This window comes from Caretta caretta, chromosome 5 (assembly GCF_965140235.1).
Source record: "Caretta caretta isolate rCarCar2 chromosome 5, rCarCar1.hap1, whole genome shotgun sequence".
NCBI lineage: Eukaryota > Metazoa > Chordata > Testudines > Cheloniidae > Caretta > Caretta caretta.
In genome coordinates, this window is record NC_134210.1 from 62,513,965 (window position 1) to 62,531,501 (window position 17,537).

At 43.3% G+C, this 17,537-nt stretch overlaps 1 long non-coding RNA gene across 2 annotated transcripts in view; it reads left to right on the forward strand.

The window, feature by feature from the left end:
* The window catches only part of LOC142072010 (uncharacterized), a 48,875-nt gene that overhangs the window by 16,460 nt on the left and 14,878 nt on the right, over positions 1–17,537 (forward strand). For both annotated transcript variants that reach the window (XR_012668292.1, XR_012668293.1), the window contains exons 2-3: positions 3,657–3,774; positions 4,074–4,131. This is a non-coding gene — a long non-coding RNA (uncharacterized LOC142072010). The remainder of the gene's footprint in view (positions 1–3,656; positions 3,775–4,073; positions 4,132–17,537) is intronic.

Genomic DNA, 17,537 nt, shown 5'->3' on the forward strand with positions numbered 1-17,537 from the left:
GGAAAAAAATTTAAAAAAGCACTTCCAGGCTTCTTCCGAAGGCTATTGTTGCTTACTGCCCCTGTGGATCAAAGAACAACCAACATGCATAATCCTGGAGAAAAGTCTGGCCAATTTGTGTCCATCTTTTCAGTACATTTCTAATATTAGAAAGAACACAGCTTGAAACAGAACTTGGAAATAATGAAGTTTTGTTAGACGATACACAGGATGTGCATCTCTTAGTTATAACGCTATCTGCCCTTTCTCAAGTCATTTTAACATTTTAGGTAAAAGCCAAATAGTTATGTTAAAGCTATTTACAGTCTGGGCAAATGCTAAATATAGATGGCTTACTGATGGTCAGTTGCTATCTCAAAAGCTGTTGTATTTTCATGTTAGGTTGCTTAGTGTTTAATGATGACAAGTGGAATATACTTTGCCATGAACAAGGAAAAATCTACTCTCTTGTTCACAGAATTTTAAATTATTTATTTTTGAATGACAGTAGCACTTAGAAGCCATAACTCGGTCAGGGCCCCATTGTGCTAGGTACTGTACAGACATAACCGAAATGACAGTCCCTGCCCCAAAGAGCTTGCAGTCTTAAGGCTGGTCTTATTCTCTTTTATGCTAAAGCCCCTTTACATATCTCTGGCAATGTAAAAGCACATTAAAGTGGGTATTAATGTATGTTAAGGCCCCATTACAACTCCTTAGCAGTGTAAAGTTGCCCTAGTGTAAGTGCCAATCTGGCCCATGGTCCCAAACCTACAACTGGATCTGCACAAGCATATCCTGGCACTAATCCCCATTGAAATCAACGAGACCCAGGGCTGCTTATTTGGAGTGCAATAACACTCAGAGTGTTCAATACTTTACAAACACAAAGAAGGACAGCATATCTGTCTCAAAGAACTTACAGTATTGAAAGTGTAAGTGAAACAGATGTTGATTGGCTTATTGGGAGGAAGCATGATGTAGTGGTTAGGTCACCCAACCTGGAACTTGAGAGACCTGGATTCAGTTCTTGGCTCTAACATACACTCTCTCTGGGGGCTTGGGCTAATCACTTAAGGGACACTGTTCCTTATGTGTAAAATGGGGAGAACATTTCTTTACCTGACATGGTTTTGCAAGGATAAAAATCTACCAGTGATTGTGAGGTGGTCAAATACTGTGGTGATAAGGGCCATAGAAATACCTAGATAGTTAGATGAATTATGCACACTGGAAACATGGCAAAATGCCATATGTAACAAGACTAAATGGTAGGGAAAGAAAATGTGTTCAAGCTTCTAAGTTATTATTACAGAATTTGTGGAGTGTCAGAGGAAAATATTAAATGTCAAAAGTCCTTGACATGCCCATTTAAATTATAGGATTGACTCACACCAATTTTTCATCAGCATTATAAAATAGCTTTGCACACTGCTGAGAGTTTTCACTTCTGACTGTAGTAATTGTAATGCAAATAACTGTTTCCATTTACCATGGCTTGCAGCCCCCCAAATGATAATATTTTGCATTTCTATAGCACCTTCAACCCAAGGATCTTAGGGTGTTTGGAAAACATTAATGAACTCAACCTCATAACATGTCTGTGAAAAAGCTAAGTATTTTTATCACGATTTTATAGACAAAGAAGCTACAGAACATAGCATCCTCACTGGAGACATCTCAGGTTTGATTTTCAAAGGTGTTGAACCTCTGACTGCATTTGGAGTCGTAGGCACCTCAGCACATCAGAACCTCTACCAAGTGTGGATGATGATACCTAAAAACCTGAGCCACCTGAATTAAAAGCCACTTTTGAAATTTGGTCTGAAGTGACTTGCCCAACTTGTCACCGAAGAAGTCACTGTCAGAGCCAGGAATAGAGCCCAGATCTCTTGTCTCCTGGTGCTGTATTATATAAAACCATGCTCCCATTCTAAAACTTAGTAGGATTTTTAGCCCTTTGGTGCAACTGTTGTGCTTAATTACTTTGTGTATATTTAAATAAATGTAGCTGAGGAATTTAAATAATTAATAATCCATTGCCATGTAAGGAGCTTGTTGGCCATGATGATTAGACTAGTCCCCATCACCTTCCAAACATCACCAACAGCAAAATATTTTAGGCCAGACAGGTGCTTCTCTCACATAAGAATTGTGTCATAATGTGTCAGCCTTATCCAGGGCAACTGGGTGCTACCACAATATAAACATTAGTAATGACATCATCAGCAGGCTGGATTAAACTTTCCACTGTCCCAAAGAGTTGCCATCATTCTGGTCAATGAAACAATTCCAGAGCCTGCTCTTGTCAGGCCCACAGTCTCCTTTTCACCCTGGAAAGGTCATGAAAAGAAAATGGTTCTGTGTTTTTAATACATCAAAAATTGGAAATATTTCCTATATTTTTGTGGGTATTTCAGAAATATTATGTAATAGCATAGCATAAATGTGGGTAAATTTAAAGTGTCAAACTGTCAGGCTCCCAACAAGGGCAGCTACAGAAGAGCCATGCTGTTGTCTGGATGCTTCCTGGAATGCCCCTTGGGCTCATATAGGGCAGGGAGCCAATCAGGAGCCATCAGGCTGTTGCCTATCAAACCCTTAAGGCAAAACGTTCGAATGGTCAGTGTCTGCAGCAGGTCTCAGGCAGCAGAGTGCAGGTTGGTTACAGCTGCTACTGGGTGGCAGTCTGGAGATGTCAGCTGCCTGGTAGCTTTGCAAGCTCCAGTATCTGTAAAACAAGTGAAGCCATAATCTGTATTGAGGATTGTTCACTTCTCTTTACTGGTTGCTTGGATTATGGTAATAACATGAGGCTGCATGAAACAACTGTTAAGGACAATGTTATATTGTAATTTGCCTGGCTCCCATTCTGGCTAATAGAAGTCACTCTTGGGCACATACGGATGGTGCAGAAGCTGCAAGAAGCCATGGGAGAATTCACCTAGCACAGGAACAGTGTAGACCCCGTGTAAATAGCCTTATGCTGTTCAAAAGGCCTGATGTAAGGATGTATTGGGGATGAGAAGAGTGTGCCCATAGCACTGAGTGAAATTCTGGGGTACCTTCTAGCCCGTAGGCTGGGGAGACTGCCATAAATTAGAGCAGTGGTGGGCACAGCCCATCATGGTAATCTGCTGGCGGGCCGGGAGACAGTTTGTTTACATTGACCGTCCACAGGCACGGCCGCCCACAGCTCCCAGTGGCCACGGCTCACCGTTCCCAGCCCATGGGAGTTGCAGGAAGCGGCAGCCAGCACCCTGCGGCCCGTAGTGGTTTCTATGTTGGTTTTAAGAATTACTGAACAAAGCTTCCATCCATTCAAAATGATATTACTATTGATTGTTTTCTGCACCATATCTAAAAGGTATTCTAAGCACCTCACAGGAGGGATAGCTGGGGTACGTGGCCCAAAAACTTCAGTCTAGAATGTTGACAGGACAAGCAAGGGTGGGCACAAACAAGACGGTAATAGGATTGGGGTGGCAAGGTTGTATCAATAGGGTCATGCAGAAACTAATTTTGTGTATTCCTAGTGATCAAGGTGTTTTAGAACTTAAAATCGTTTTTAATTAGATCACTTTGTCCTGTTGAATTCATGGCATCTTACAATCCTGAAAGATTCCCAAAAGCAGTTTTGCAAGCTTTAAATAAATAAATTAATTCACCCACTACAGAAATGAAGCAGCTTCTGGAGTGGAATGCAGTTGCTGTTTATCCCGCACATGGCAGCACTACACAATTTAGGACAGGAAGCGAAGAATATATGAAGTTAAAACTGCGGCAAGATTTCAGGTAAGCAGGATATAGTTACCCAACCTGGAATCTGACTAAGACACTGCATGTAACAACCCTACTGTTGCAAAAAGTACCATGGGAATTTTGATAATCACAAATAGTCAAAATTGCCTTCCAGTGAGTGAGCTCTGTTTTGCTGGTTTCTCAACCCAACTCAGATATATATATCAAAGCAAGCAAACTACATCCAACTTCAATCCTCTGGGGTGACTGCAATACATATCAGTGGTTTCCGCACTTATGTCTTACATGAATTGCGCAGGGTTCTATTCATTTTCAACAATTGTTCTCCCCAGGCAGCCACTTGCACTGAAGTCCAGACAACCCTGCGGGAAATGGAAAGGAGAGGAACAGGTAAAATGTCTTATTTTCCACAGCTAGTTTCAGATGATCCTCTAGAACATGAAGCTATACAGCCACATATAGAAGGGGAAAGAATCCCTTCTCCATATACATTTTTCAGGAATCTTCCAATACCCATTATATTCCTATAGTTAGTCACACCTGGATATGTTTGAGGGCTCTTCCTTTCCAAATTTCTACATTTCCTCTGCCCCAACAGGAAAAAGGAAATCTATAACTTGTATAGAGGGAATGGCTTGTCACAGGATTCTTCTGTGAGTATCCCAAAGCTATACAGAAAGTTTAGCTGCTTCAGCTCACCCAAAGGAGAAATATCTGTTGTTTGTCCAAATTTCAGTTTTGTGCCATGACTTTCAGATTATCATATCCTCATTTCTTTCCATGGACATTTCCATCCTACAGTCAGTGATTAGGCAAGTACTACAAATTAGCACCAAATAGCAATGTAGAGAAAACTCCCTGATGCTGAAGAAGAAGAGGAAAAATAGATGCAATTTAATTAGGAGGACCAGCCAAGAATATTGACATCGCAATGATTAATTACTGTAGTGTAGCACAATAAAAATTCCTCAAAATCTGTAGTGGAGGGGATAGCTCAAAATAACTAAACAATTGGATTAGTGACAATTTTTTATCACCTGTGAAAATAAAGATAGTTTAATGCCTGACCTGATCATAATGAAAGGTTTACAAGATAAGTACTAAACTAATTGGAGCTGTTTATTTTAAATGTATTGGAAGATTACAATTTGAGTTTGGATCAAAAACAAATTGTAGCTTTCTAATAAATTACTCTCTGGGATGTTCAACATTCTACTGAAACACAGTATAATCAATACAATGAAAGTAACTGTATTCTTATTCGGGCACAGTGAGCCTTAAGCATCTTGAAGAATTTGCAGCCATGGTGCAGTCTCCTTTGATTAAAGGCACCCACCCACAGCTGGTCAATTTAGTCTGTAGTTTAGGAATGTTCCTGGATTCTTTGCTGATGCAAAGTTCTCACATACAAACAAAGGTGAGTAATGCTTTCTATCATCTTCATTCAGCTGGGAGACTCCATCCCATCTTGGCGCACAATGACCTGGACTCAGCTATTCATGCCTTCATCTCCTCCCAGCTGGACTATGACAACATGATAGATCCCGGCACAAAGCCTTTAACACTTAGGAAAAAAACATCTAATACTAAACTCTGCAGCATGTCTTCTCAGCAACACCAGCCACTGCAAGCATATCAAACTTGTGTTCTGCTCCCTCTGATGCCTTTCCATAATAACAAGTTAAGATCCAGGTCTCAGTCCTTATGCTCAGTGGCCTAGGTTCAGGGCTTCTAAAAGACCTCCTAAAGTCCAGGATAAAGAATATGGTCAACAATTTTGCTCCACTGGCTCAACAGGTAAATAAAAGGACAATTCTACCTGTACAGGAGACCGAGATTTCTCAGGCACTGGCCCAAAACTGTGGAATGAACTCCCACAAGAACTAAGGACCATAACAAACCTCACCACCAAATGTGAAAGCCACATTTCTCTGACCTAGTCTTCTCTAACATAAACACACAACAATATGTATATAAACAAACTCCAAATCAAAACACTCAACTACACACACTTCTTTCACTGGGGAGTAGATGAGAGATACATGTGTCAGATAAGTAGTCACAGTGTTTAATCTCCTACTGGAAGGTGCTCAGGCCCAGATTCACAAAGGGACTTAAGCATTGAGACACTCAGCATCATGCCACTTTACTTTTAGGCACCTAGGAAATCACAGGAACAATCCTGCAATTCACAAACCCTGTGTTAGACATCTAGTCTCCCTGTACAATGAAAGGGGAGATATGGATAGCTAAGCATGTGATCCACAAAATCCAGCATGTTAGGCAGGGAGCTGCCTAAGATAACCAATAGGAGATACTGATGAGGGATATCTCCTAAGCCCCACCACCTCACAGAGATAGGCACCTAAGTTCAGGCTGCAGGGAGGTCCCTATCCCTGTTTGCAATCCATGAATCAGGGTAAAATAGGCACTTTTCCACCTAAGTAGTATGCAGGGCCTGATAGGTGGCAATTGGAGCCCCACTTTGGGGAGGCTAGCCCCTGGCTCCGCCCCTTCTGCACCCCCGCGGCCAGAGCCCCGAGACCCCCTGCCCCACCATCCTTCACAGCTGAAGCCCTGAGATCCCCTCCGTGGCTGGAGCCCCAGGCCGGCTGGAGCCCTGAGCCCCCTAACCTGCTCAGAGGAGCCCCAGGCCAGCTGGAGCTGCCGCAGCTGCGCCTCCCCTCCACAGACACTAAGCTGACCTACAGGAAAATTCAAAAGCTCTTCTCTTCTTCTTTCTTCTGGAAGAAGAACCCGAGCTTTTGATATGCCCCATGCAGGATCCAGGGTGGCTAAGGAGGCAGTATGTGTTACTCAGCTTCCTGGGCTCATCAGTAATCTCCCTGGTGCCCATGGAGCACGAGGCATAATAAAAAAGCAAAAACTCCCCCTGCCAAATCTGCAACTGGGGTCTGGTGGCAGCAGCTGCACCAGGGGAGGCGGAGCCTCCCCTGGCCTATTATATCCACCACCCATGCAGGGCCTGATCCAATAGGCATGTTCAAAGACTGCTTAATTCCACACAAAACAGGCAGGGGCTGGGAGGTATAGGACCTCATTTATAACCTTTACTTCAGTGGCTAGGATACTCACCTGGGATATGGGGACTCTAATTCCATTCCCTCCTCTTGCTGATGAGGAGAAGGGATTTGAAGAGAGATCTGCACCTCTCAGGTGAGTGCCCTTTGCAGCGGGCTATAGAGTCATTCTCACTCTCTGGCCCAAGTAATAATTAATGTGGAACAATTTCAACAGGATTGATTGAGGGACACCCACATCAGAATATGCCATAGTGGTGAGAGCTAGTTAGTTTCATGAATAACCTCATGTCAAAGGCTTCTTGAAAGTCTGAATAAGTTACATTTTCTGGCTTTACTTTTTCCACTTTTATTGAAGCACACAAGATTTCTAGTACATTATAAAGACATGATTTTCCTTTACAGTTAGCTATGCTAGTCGTCCCTCATGTTTATCTAGGTGGTTTACAATTCTAGCACATGAATTTATTATGAATATGGCTCATTGATTGTTGTAACCTTACTTCTTGGTAGAAAAATAAATACTTTTATATCATTTATTGGGGGACCAGAGACAGCTTTTCTGTGGTTTATTTGCTAACATTCCTACATGACATTATATTACATTACATTATATTTTGCATTTCCCTAGCAAAGCATTTCATAAATATCACACAGCAGCATTACTTCAAAACTCCCCAATAGCAACAACTTCATGGGAGGGGGTGGAAACGGGGCAGTCATTTGTACCAGCACTGTACTCAGCAGTAGGAGAAGGGTAGCAAACTGAAGATTTAGCTCATCCAGGGCTAATCAGGAGAACGGGGGACAGGAGGGCCATTTGGCCTGGGCCTCAAGCTCAAAGAGAGCCTCAAATGTAGACACTTGTTAATTTTTTGGCATTTGATAAGTTTTGCAACTTGTTTGTGTGCGTAAAAGACATTTTTTGGCACAAAAAAGGGCTAGAAAAACATTTGTTAAATAAAAAAAATTCAAATTATGTCTCACTCTTTTTTTTGGTGCCTTATTTTGTTTTCATGTGTCGTCATTTTTTATTTTCATTATGGCTAGGGCCCTCAAAAACTGGAAGTGGCCCGGGCCTCTCTGGACTTCTGAGCGGGCCTGAACTCATCTAATTGAAATAAGGGGATTTTCCATGCTGATATTTAGCCAAAATAGTGGTGGTCACATTTCTAATCTTTCAAAAAGTATACGGAAGAACATTGATTAGTACAACTGATACATCTAAAGCTCTACAACTGCATGCTGGGTATTATTATTAATACCATACTGACTCAACAGGACAAGGGCTCTTTCATGATCAAGCAAAACTGAATCCATTTCCATGGAGGATTATCAGTAACTGGAATGGGTGAAAAGCTGGTTAGCTTCCGAGAAGCGATAAGATCAAAGGACAAGGTTGTTTGACAAGTGTGCTGGGGAATCACAAGATACCGTCTTGGTTTTCCTTTACAAACTGCTGAATGTTCATTATTTCAGAGTAAAGTCAATACAGCAATCTAGCCAGCCTCTAGACCAGTGTTTCTCAAACTTGGGGTCCTGGCCCAAAAGGGGGTTGCATTGTAGGGGGGTCGCAACATTAGGGTTACCATACTTGTGGGTTTTCCCGGCCATGGCCTCTGGTTCTGGTCCTCTGATCTCCGTCCAGGCAGATTTTTGACATATGAAAAAATGTCTGTGATTTGGTATTGCCACCCTTATTTCTGTGCTGCCTTTAGAGTTGGGCGGTCAAAGAGTGGCATCTGCTGGCCAGGTGCCCAGCTCTGAAGGCAGCAGCGTCTCTAGCAGGGGCTCAGAAGTAAGGGTTGCAATAAGGGCATGATAAGATATTGCCATTTAGTGCTCCTATGAGTATGAACAGTAATTTACTATCAATTTTTGGGTTGGGGAGCATCACAGCCTGAAATATTTCAAAGGGGGCCCGAAAAAAAAAGTTTCAGAACCCCTTCTCAAGACAGCTCATTCTCCTGTAGTCTTTAGCTTTTTCACAAGCCAGAGACAGATGTTTAAATAGTTACAGAAGACTAGCACAAGTTTTTACTTTTCCAGGCTTTTCTAAGCCAATAACTACACAGCTGAAAGTTGGAGCCAAATTCGCCTCTGGGGTAAACCCACTGAAGTCAACAAAAACAGACCAAGGATGAATTTAGCTCCTCTTATAGTTAACCTATAAGCAACCAACATAAAAATGTGCTGGTTAGGGGCTGCCTTAACTAACTGTGGAGAGTACATAACTAATAATTAAGGCTGCGAGTTTGTCACAGGGGTCATGGAAGTCATGGATTCTGTGACTTTCCGTGACCTCCATGACTTCTGCAGCGACCAGTGCAGCTGACCCCAGGGCCGCCCGAGCAGCTCAAGCAGCCCCTGGGCCAACCGCACCAGCCACTGCTGGGGCAATCTCAGGCCACCGTGCCATCCCCCAGAGCAGCAGGAGGAGTTTGGATGTCAGAGGGGGCTCAGTGCTCCCAGGTGGAGGCCATGTGCTTCCTCTGCCCACAGGCAACGCCCCCACATCTCCCATTGGCCACAGTTCCCAGCCAGTCGGAGCTGCGGAGCCTGTGCTCAGGGCGGAGGTAGCGCGCAGAGCTGCTTAGCCACGCCTCTGCCTAGGAGCAGAGGGAGGGGAATGTCGCTGCTTCTGAGGTGGTATGGAGATAGGTAGGGAGCCTGCCAGCCCTGCCAACCCCCCCAGCACCCACGGCACCCCCAGTCCGTCCCCCCCTTGCAAGATTTAGTCAGGGATATATAGTACAAGTCATGGACAAGTCACAGGCTGTGAATTTTTGTTTATTGCCAGTGACCTGTCCATGACTTTTTCTAAAGATACCCGTGACTAAAACATACCCTTACTAATAATGAATAGATAGAAGCCATACAAAAAAACAGACAAGAATATTTTGAAGAGACATTACATAGGAAGAGTCATTTAAAAGAATATCCTGAACAGCAAAATGGCTTGCGTCATGACTGTTTTTTAGAGCTCTAGATGAGTTCCCACTTCGACAGGAAATGAACAATGTGCTGAAAGAAAAGGAGTACTTGTGGCACCTTAGAGACTAAACAATTTATTTGAACATGAGCTTTCATGAGCTTCATCCGATGAAGTGAGCTGTAGCTCACGAAAGCTTATGCTCAAATAAATTGGTTAGTCTCTAAGGTGCCAAAAGTACTTCTTTTCTTTTTGCGAATACAGACTAACACGGCTGTTACTCTGAAACCTGTCATTACGCAATGTGCTGAAAGAACTCTTTCAGATACAATCCTCTGCTATACTGTGCTGCCAGCTGCCACAAAATGCTTAAGAGTTTCGTACTCCATGTTGGAACTGGGGATTACCACGACACTAATTTAATCATAAATTCCTTTATTAAATCCAAAGGCCAAACAGTATGGCTCTAAACATGCCCCCAAAACCTAAATAATAAGCAATTTACTACATTCAAAGAGTAACAAAACATTTATAAGCATTTCATCAGGATACTTAAAAACAGGCTAAACCCAGGGGGGCTTAGAGCCATGCTTGTCAGTTCCAATGTGGTCAGACAGGTTTTAGCAATGAACCCTTTGAGAGTTTATTTTTATACCCTTTATCAAATAAGTGATGTCAGTGCCAATTACTGACTTCAGCTAAAAAACCAATTTGAGACAGTTCACCCTTATTTCCAGTCTTAATCCAGATGAGATTTACAATTTCCTTTCTCCCCAATGCCTTTCCTCCGCATCTCTTCCCCTCCTTCTTCTGACCACACCTGGCGTCACATAAACCCTAATTTGCACTGGGTTCATATCAGCCCTAACTTTTGAGATAACATGGAAATGTGGGGTGGGAAGGGCCATGTTGACCCGTTGTAAAACAGAGTCTCTTTGTCTTATTTAAAGCCATCTGCAATCACCCCTATTGGTCAGAGGCCTTCTTTTCAAATACTTTCCCTTATTTTATTAGTTATTCTTTGAACATCCTCCCTACATCATTTCGTCTGGCCTTATAAAACTCATTTCTTTTCAGACCTTTTTTTTACTTGCTAGTTAGGGCCTCTTTGCACAACACATTTCTTTAACCAAACTTACGCTAACTTAATTCTCTAATTTTATATTTATCCTACACTCCAATTACAAAAGCTAACACAATACATGGTCCTCTAATCTACATTGATTGTTCCAATATAAAATGTAGAGGATGACAGACTAATAAAGGATCAAATGTCATCTTTCTTTATGTCAATGAGAAGTCTTTCTTGTTGTCATGACTAAATGATTTTTAAAGCGCAAAGTCAGCTTTGAAGGCAAAGTTTCAGAACTCAGATTCTGAAATTCTGAAAACTTCTGTTTCCAGAATTTTAATAACATGGGGCCAGAACCTCAGCTGGTGTAAACCACTGATTACTGATTTAAACAAGCTGAGGATATAGCCTATGTATTCTAGTATTCTCTCTTTCTCTGTGTTTTATTAGTCTGTGATGCTATCCCTTTATACTCCAAGAATCACAATTTATATTGCTCGCAGGTCAAAAATTCTAGTTAGAAGAGTTACTCATTCTTAAATCTGACTGCTTCTCCATGGTCTTTTTGTGGACTTTGTTGCAGGACAACTTGAATTACTTTAAGGAATAGCTTTGGATAACACTAAATATTATAAAAATAAATTAGAAAATGTACAGAAGTCCTTTCAGACATCTAAATCTTGCAGTTCTATCAGGTCAGGTATTCTTGATGCTGAGAGAGAAATTCTTTAAAAAATAATTATTAAATTAAATGTCTATAAAGAAGATGACCACTGGTCAATAGACTGGTCAATGACTCACTGGGGGGAGGAATAGTTCAGTGGTTTGAGCCTTGGCCTGCTAAACCCAGGGTTGTAAGTTCAATCCTTGAGGGGGCCATTTAGGGATCGGGGCAAAAATTGGGGATTGGCCCTGCTTTGAGCAGGGGGTTAGACTAGATGATCTCCTGTGGTCCCTTCCAACCCTGATATTCTATGATTCATCCCATACTCTGGGTGTCTTTACAATAATCAGCTGTACCATTTCATATCAAAACATATAATAGGTAAAAAAACCTGCTCTTCCCACCATAAATATCTAATGCCCCCACAACATAAACTCAAGTTGTCTCTCTTTATTGATATAACACCAAAAGGCCAACTTTTTGTTGTTCAATTATCAGAGTTGCTAAAAGCCCAAAAAGAGGGTTTCAGGAGGCATACTGCAAATCTCTTTCTCTCCTACTGCCACAAGTGTGCAAAGGAGCATCATTTTCTCTTGTAACTCATATTTGAATTGGCTCCTACAAGACACCATAAACTGATGCAGCAATGTCTGGGGACAGTGCTTTCACATGTAGAATATAAGTGGCTATTTCATGTCAAGGCTGACTAAGTTCAGGCCATTTTTGTAGTTGGGATCATGCACATTCATACCTTGGTCATGGATTGCCAGGCAAAAATACCGTTAATAACCGAGTCACACTCACTCTAGATGTCTTCAGAATTGAACAGATTTTTCTTCTTCATTCTCTGTTCAGCCCTCCTTGATTCTGTTTATTCTGGATGAGCAAGTGAGCAGTCACATTCTCACACACCTTATTAGCAGAAACATCACAGTGCAGTTTCCTGGTTCCTGTTAAGGTACACACTGTTCTACCATACCTTACCATCTGACTCTATTGCTATGGTTAAAGATACCCCACCAAGTTATGGATTTCCAGGAGTGTAAATGAAGAGGCATTTGAAGCATTTGGACAAATGTTCCTCTTCTGATTGTTTCATTCACAAAAAGAGTGAAGCTGAATGCTTATTAAGTTGAGCAATTAAATTTTATTAAACCCTTTGGCTACTCTGTCCACAAGGCCAAGTTCCTTCCAGCCTAACTCCCTGGAGTTCCCAGTTTCCACGGGTGTCTCTTCAATAACAGCTCCTCCAGGGAACATGGCCCCTGTGACTCCAGTTCCACTAATCATGATACATCTTCCCTATTTTACAAACATTTTTGTATAAACTTTAAAAAACAATAATTACAGCAAGATCCCCACCCCATCTCCCTTTGACTAGAGGTTGCTAGCACGTAGCTGAGTTGAAATCTCATCTTTACCACAGACTCAGCTGGTTACATAGTCTTTGAAATAGTTTGGTCTCCTCAACATGTGACCACACTGGGAGTGAGTTTTGTCTATCTCCCTGTCACCTGCCTCCAAATCTAGCAAGCTTTCTCCCTGTCTCATCTTCTCCATCCCTGTGGGTTCTGAACCAGAATAAAGAGTCTTGTGTAACAGTCTTTCAGCTGATTCCACCTTACAATAACTCTGCAGGTATTGCGGGTTGGTGCTGTGATGGTTACCTCCTCTTTGTATGCAAATTCCTTGAATTCTTGAATTCTTCCAGCTGCTCACAAGTGCGGCAGACTATCTGTGCTCAGTGAATACAGTGTCTGGAATGCCATATCTTGCAAAGTGGCCCTTCAGTTTGCCAATCACTGACTTGCTTCTTGTGTCAAGCAGGATATTAACCTCCCAGAAATTTGATAGTAGTCCACTGTAATCAAGTACTGCTTTACAGTGAAGGTAAATAACTCCACTCCCATCTTTTCCCATGGTCAGGTTGGTAGCTCACATGGTACCAATCTCTTTTTGCTACCAGTTATAACATGACCAGCATTTATTCCCAGACAGTAAACACTCTTGATCCCATCTAAGACAGCTGTCAGGCATGTATTTTTTGCATGACATCCTTACATAATGAAGCTTGGACAATAGTTCTCTGTCCTCAAAGTATGATTCCATCCTGCACACTCAGCTCATCTTTAATTTGAAAACATGATTCTGCTCTTATTAGTACTTGGCTTTTGTCTTCAGGCCACCCTGCTAATATCACTCTTTTTGTTGCCTATAATTGGATGTCCTTTTCCATATCCTCTTTGATTTCTATCAGCTGTGCTGTTGAAACTGGGAAACTGAATCCATTCGCATGCTGCACTCAGTTCATCTTTAATTTGAAAACATGATTCTGCTCTTACTAGTACTTGGCTTTTGTCTTCAGGCCACCCTGCTAATATTACTCTTTTCATTGCCTATAGTTGGATGTCCTTTTCCATATCCTCTTTGATTTCTATCAGCTTTGTTGTTGAAACTGGAAAACTGAATTCATTCGCATGCTGCACTATGTCCTGATCCTCTTCCCCCATCTCACCGATGCTGGGTAAATGCATCCTGCTCAGGGTATCAGCTAACAACAGTAATTTTCCTGGACATTATCTGACCTCTGTCTAGTAGAGCTGGAGGCTAATTAACACACCCCTTTGGAGCACTAAGAAGGGGCTTGCCATGATTGTCTCTGGGTCTTGTGGTCTGATTGGTCACCCAATAATAGTGCATACATGTACTGATGGAATTGCTCTACTCCAAATACTACAGCCAGAAGTGCTTCTTCTATTTGGGCACACCCAGTTCAGCCTGTGACAGGTCTCTGCTGATATAAGCAAATGGCTTTCCTGCAAAAGAGCAACACCCAATCCTTTCTCTGATGCATCACACTGGAGCAACAGTGGCTCTCCTGGTTGGTAGGACTTCAGGACAGGGGCATCCACTATCACTTGTTTTGGCATGCTAAATGCTTGCTGTTGGGGACCTACCCAGTCCCATGCAAAATACTTCCTGGTGAGCTCACATTTGGATTCTGCTACTACAGTCAAGTGCAGACAGAATTTGGACAGCAAATTTATCATCCCAGTGAAGCACTGTACCACTGTCACATCCACTGGAGCTGGCATTCTTCTGTCTGCCTTGATCTTGTTTGCACCTGCTTTCAGTCCCTCTGCTGTGAGCAGATAGCCAAGGTATGTCACTTCATGCTGTTTGAGGCACATTTTGGTAGGGTTCTTGTCACCACATCACTGTGGAAAGGCTGTAGTTTTCTGCCAGGGTCTTGTTCAGCTTCTGTATCATTGGTCCATTTGCCTACAATGAGGATATCATTTGCAATTATTTTCACCCCAGGCAGTCCTTGCAACCCTGGGGTGAGTCTTATCTGGAACTGGGCTTATGCCCATCGGCATGCATACCCATCTGTAGTGACCAAATGGTGTTCCGAAAGTTTTCAGCATGCTGGACTCTCTATCTAGGCTTGTGTGCCAAAACCTGTCCCTCACATCACACACCATAATGATTCTGACTTTGGAGAGTTCTGGCAAGAGGTCATCAGTTGTGGGCAGTGGACAGTGGCATCTTTTCAATGCCTTGTTCAGTGGCTTTGGGTCTATGCATATGTGTAATTTGCCTGATTGATTCTTTACCACCACAATGCTGCTTACCCAGACTGTACTAGCCTCTATAGGTGCTACAATACCCCTGCTCTGCAGAGTTTTGAGCTCCTTGCATACTGGATTGTGTAATGCCACTGGAATTCTCCTTCTTGGTAACACACAGGTTCCACTGTGTAGTCTACTTCCAGTTCCAGCTTTCCTTCAAGGCACCCATTTCCCTTGAAAATATCCCCACGTATGGTTTTAAAGTTGTCTCCAATGTCCATAGGACTCGCCCTTTTTCTTCTTGCACTGCAGCTATGAAGTTGTGATGCTGCATCCTGAACCCATGGTTTGTATGGCTGTATTCCCCAACAGGGGTCTGTGGTACTTTCCATCCAGCACCACAAACCTCAGTTGGTACTGTCTGTTATTTTTCAGATTAGTTACTTTGAGGTCACATTTTCCTACAGGCTGCATTATGCTCTCATTGCACATTATTAGACTATGTCTGCTCCTTGTAATGGGTGTGTTCAAGCCCAATTCACCCCAAGCAGTCACACTGCAGGAGGCCCCACTATCCAGCTGAAGTTACACTGAGCATTTCCCTATTAACATTGTTGCAGGCAAGGAGGCTGGTATTATCCCATGTTGCTTTCCTGTCCCAACAGCCTGAACCAGATATGCTCTTGGACTCTATGGGTATGTCTACACTACGAAATTAGGTCGAATTTATAGAAGTCGGTTTTGTAGAAAGCGGTTTTATACAGTTGATTGTGTGTGTCCCCACACAAGTGCTCTAAGTGCATGTAGTCGGCGGAGTGTGTCCACAGTACCGAGGCAACCGTCGACTTCCGGAGCGTTGCACTGTGGGTGGCTATCCCACAGTTCCCACAGTCTCCGCCGCCCATCTGAATTCTGGGTAGAAATCCCAGTGCCTGATGGGGCTAAAACATTGTCGCGGGTGGTTCTGGGTACATATTGTCAGGCCCCCATTCCCTCTCTCCCTCCGTGAAAGCAAGGGCAGACAATCGTTTTGCGCCTTTTTTCTTGAATTACCTGTGCAGATGCCATACCACGGCAAGTATGGAGCCTGCTCAGCAAACCGTCACCATATGTCTCCTGGGTGCTGGCAGATGTGGTACTGCATTGCTACACAGCAGCAGTTAATTGCCTTTTGGCAGCCGACAGTGCAGTATGACTGGTAGCCGTCATCGACGTAGTCCTGGGTGCTCTTTTAATCGGGCGCTTGGGCAAACATGGGAGTGACTCAGCCAGGTCATTTCCCTTTTAAGTTTCGTCTCGTGGCGATTCAGTCCTACCGGCAGTGCACTGTCTTTTAACCTCCAGCCAGCAGAAGATGATGGCTAGTCGTCATACTGCACCGTCTTCTGCTGAGCACCCAGGAGATGATGATGGCTAGCGGTTGTACTGCACAGTCTGCTGCCAGCAAGATGTATAAAGATAGATGAAGTGACTCAAAACAAGAAATAGACCAGATTTGTTTTGTATTCATTTTCTCCTCCTTCCCTCTGTAAAATCAACGGGCTGCCAAACCCAGTTTTGAGTTCTATCCTTGAGATTTTGAGTTCTATACTTGAGGGGGCCATTCAGTTTCTTGCAAAGCCACCCCCTTTGTTGATTTTAATTCCCTGTAAGCCAACCCTGTAAGCCATGTTGTCAGTTGCCCCTCCCTCCGTCAGGGCAACGGCAGACAATCGTTCCGCACCTTTTTTCTGTGCAGACGCCATACCACGGCAAGCATGGAGCCCGCTCAGATCACTTTGGCAATTAGGAGCACATTAAACACCACATGCATTATCCAGCAGTATATGCAGCACCGGAACCTGGCAATGCGATACCGGGCGAGTAGGCGACGTCAGCGCGGTAACGTGAGTGATGAGGACATGGACACAGACTTCTCTCAAAGCAGGGGCCCTGGCAATGTGGGCATCATGGTGCTAATGGGCCAGATTCATGCGGTGGAACGCCGATTCTGGGCTCTGGAAACAAGCACAGACTGGTGGGACCGCATAGTGTTGCAGGTCTGGGACAATTCCCAGTGGCTGCGAAATTTTCGCATGCGTAAGGGCACTTTTATGGAACTTTGTGACTTGCTTTCCCCTGCCCTGAGGTGCAAGAATACCAAGATGAGAGCAGCCCTCACAGTTGAGAAGCGAGTGGCAATAGCCCTGTGGAAGCTTGCAACACCAGACAGCTACCGGTCAGTCGGGAATCAATTTGGAGTGGGCAAATCTACTGTCGGGGCTGCTGTGATGCAAGTAACCAATGCAATCAAAGATCTGCTGATATCAAGGGTAGTGACCCTGGGAAATGTGCAGGTCATAGTGGATGGCTTTGCTGCAATGGGATTCCCTAACTGTGGTGGGGCCATAGACGGAACCCATATCCCTATCTTGGCACCAGAGCACCAAGCTGGCGAGTACATAAACTGCAAGGGGTACTTTTCAATAGTGCTGCAAGCCCTGGTGGATCACAAGGGACGTTTCACCAACATCAA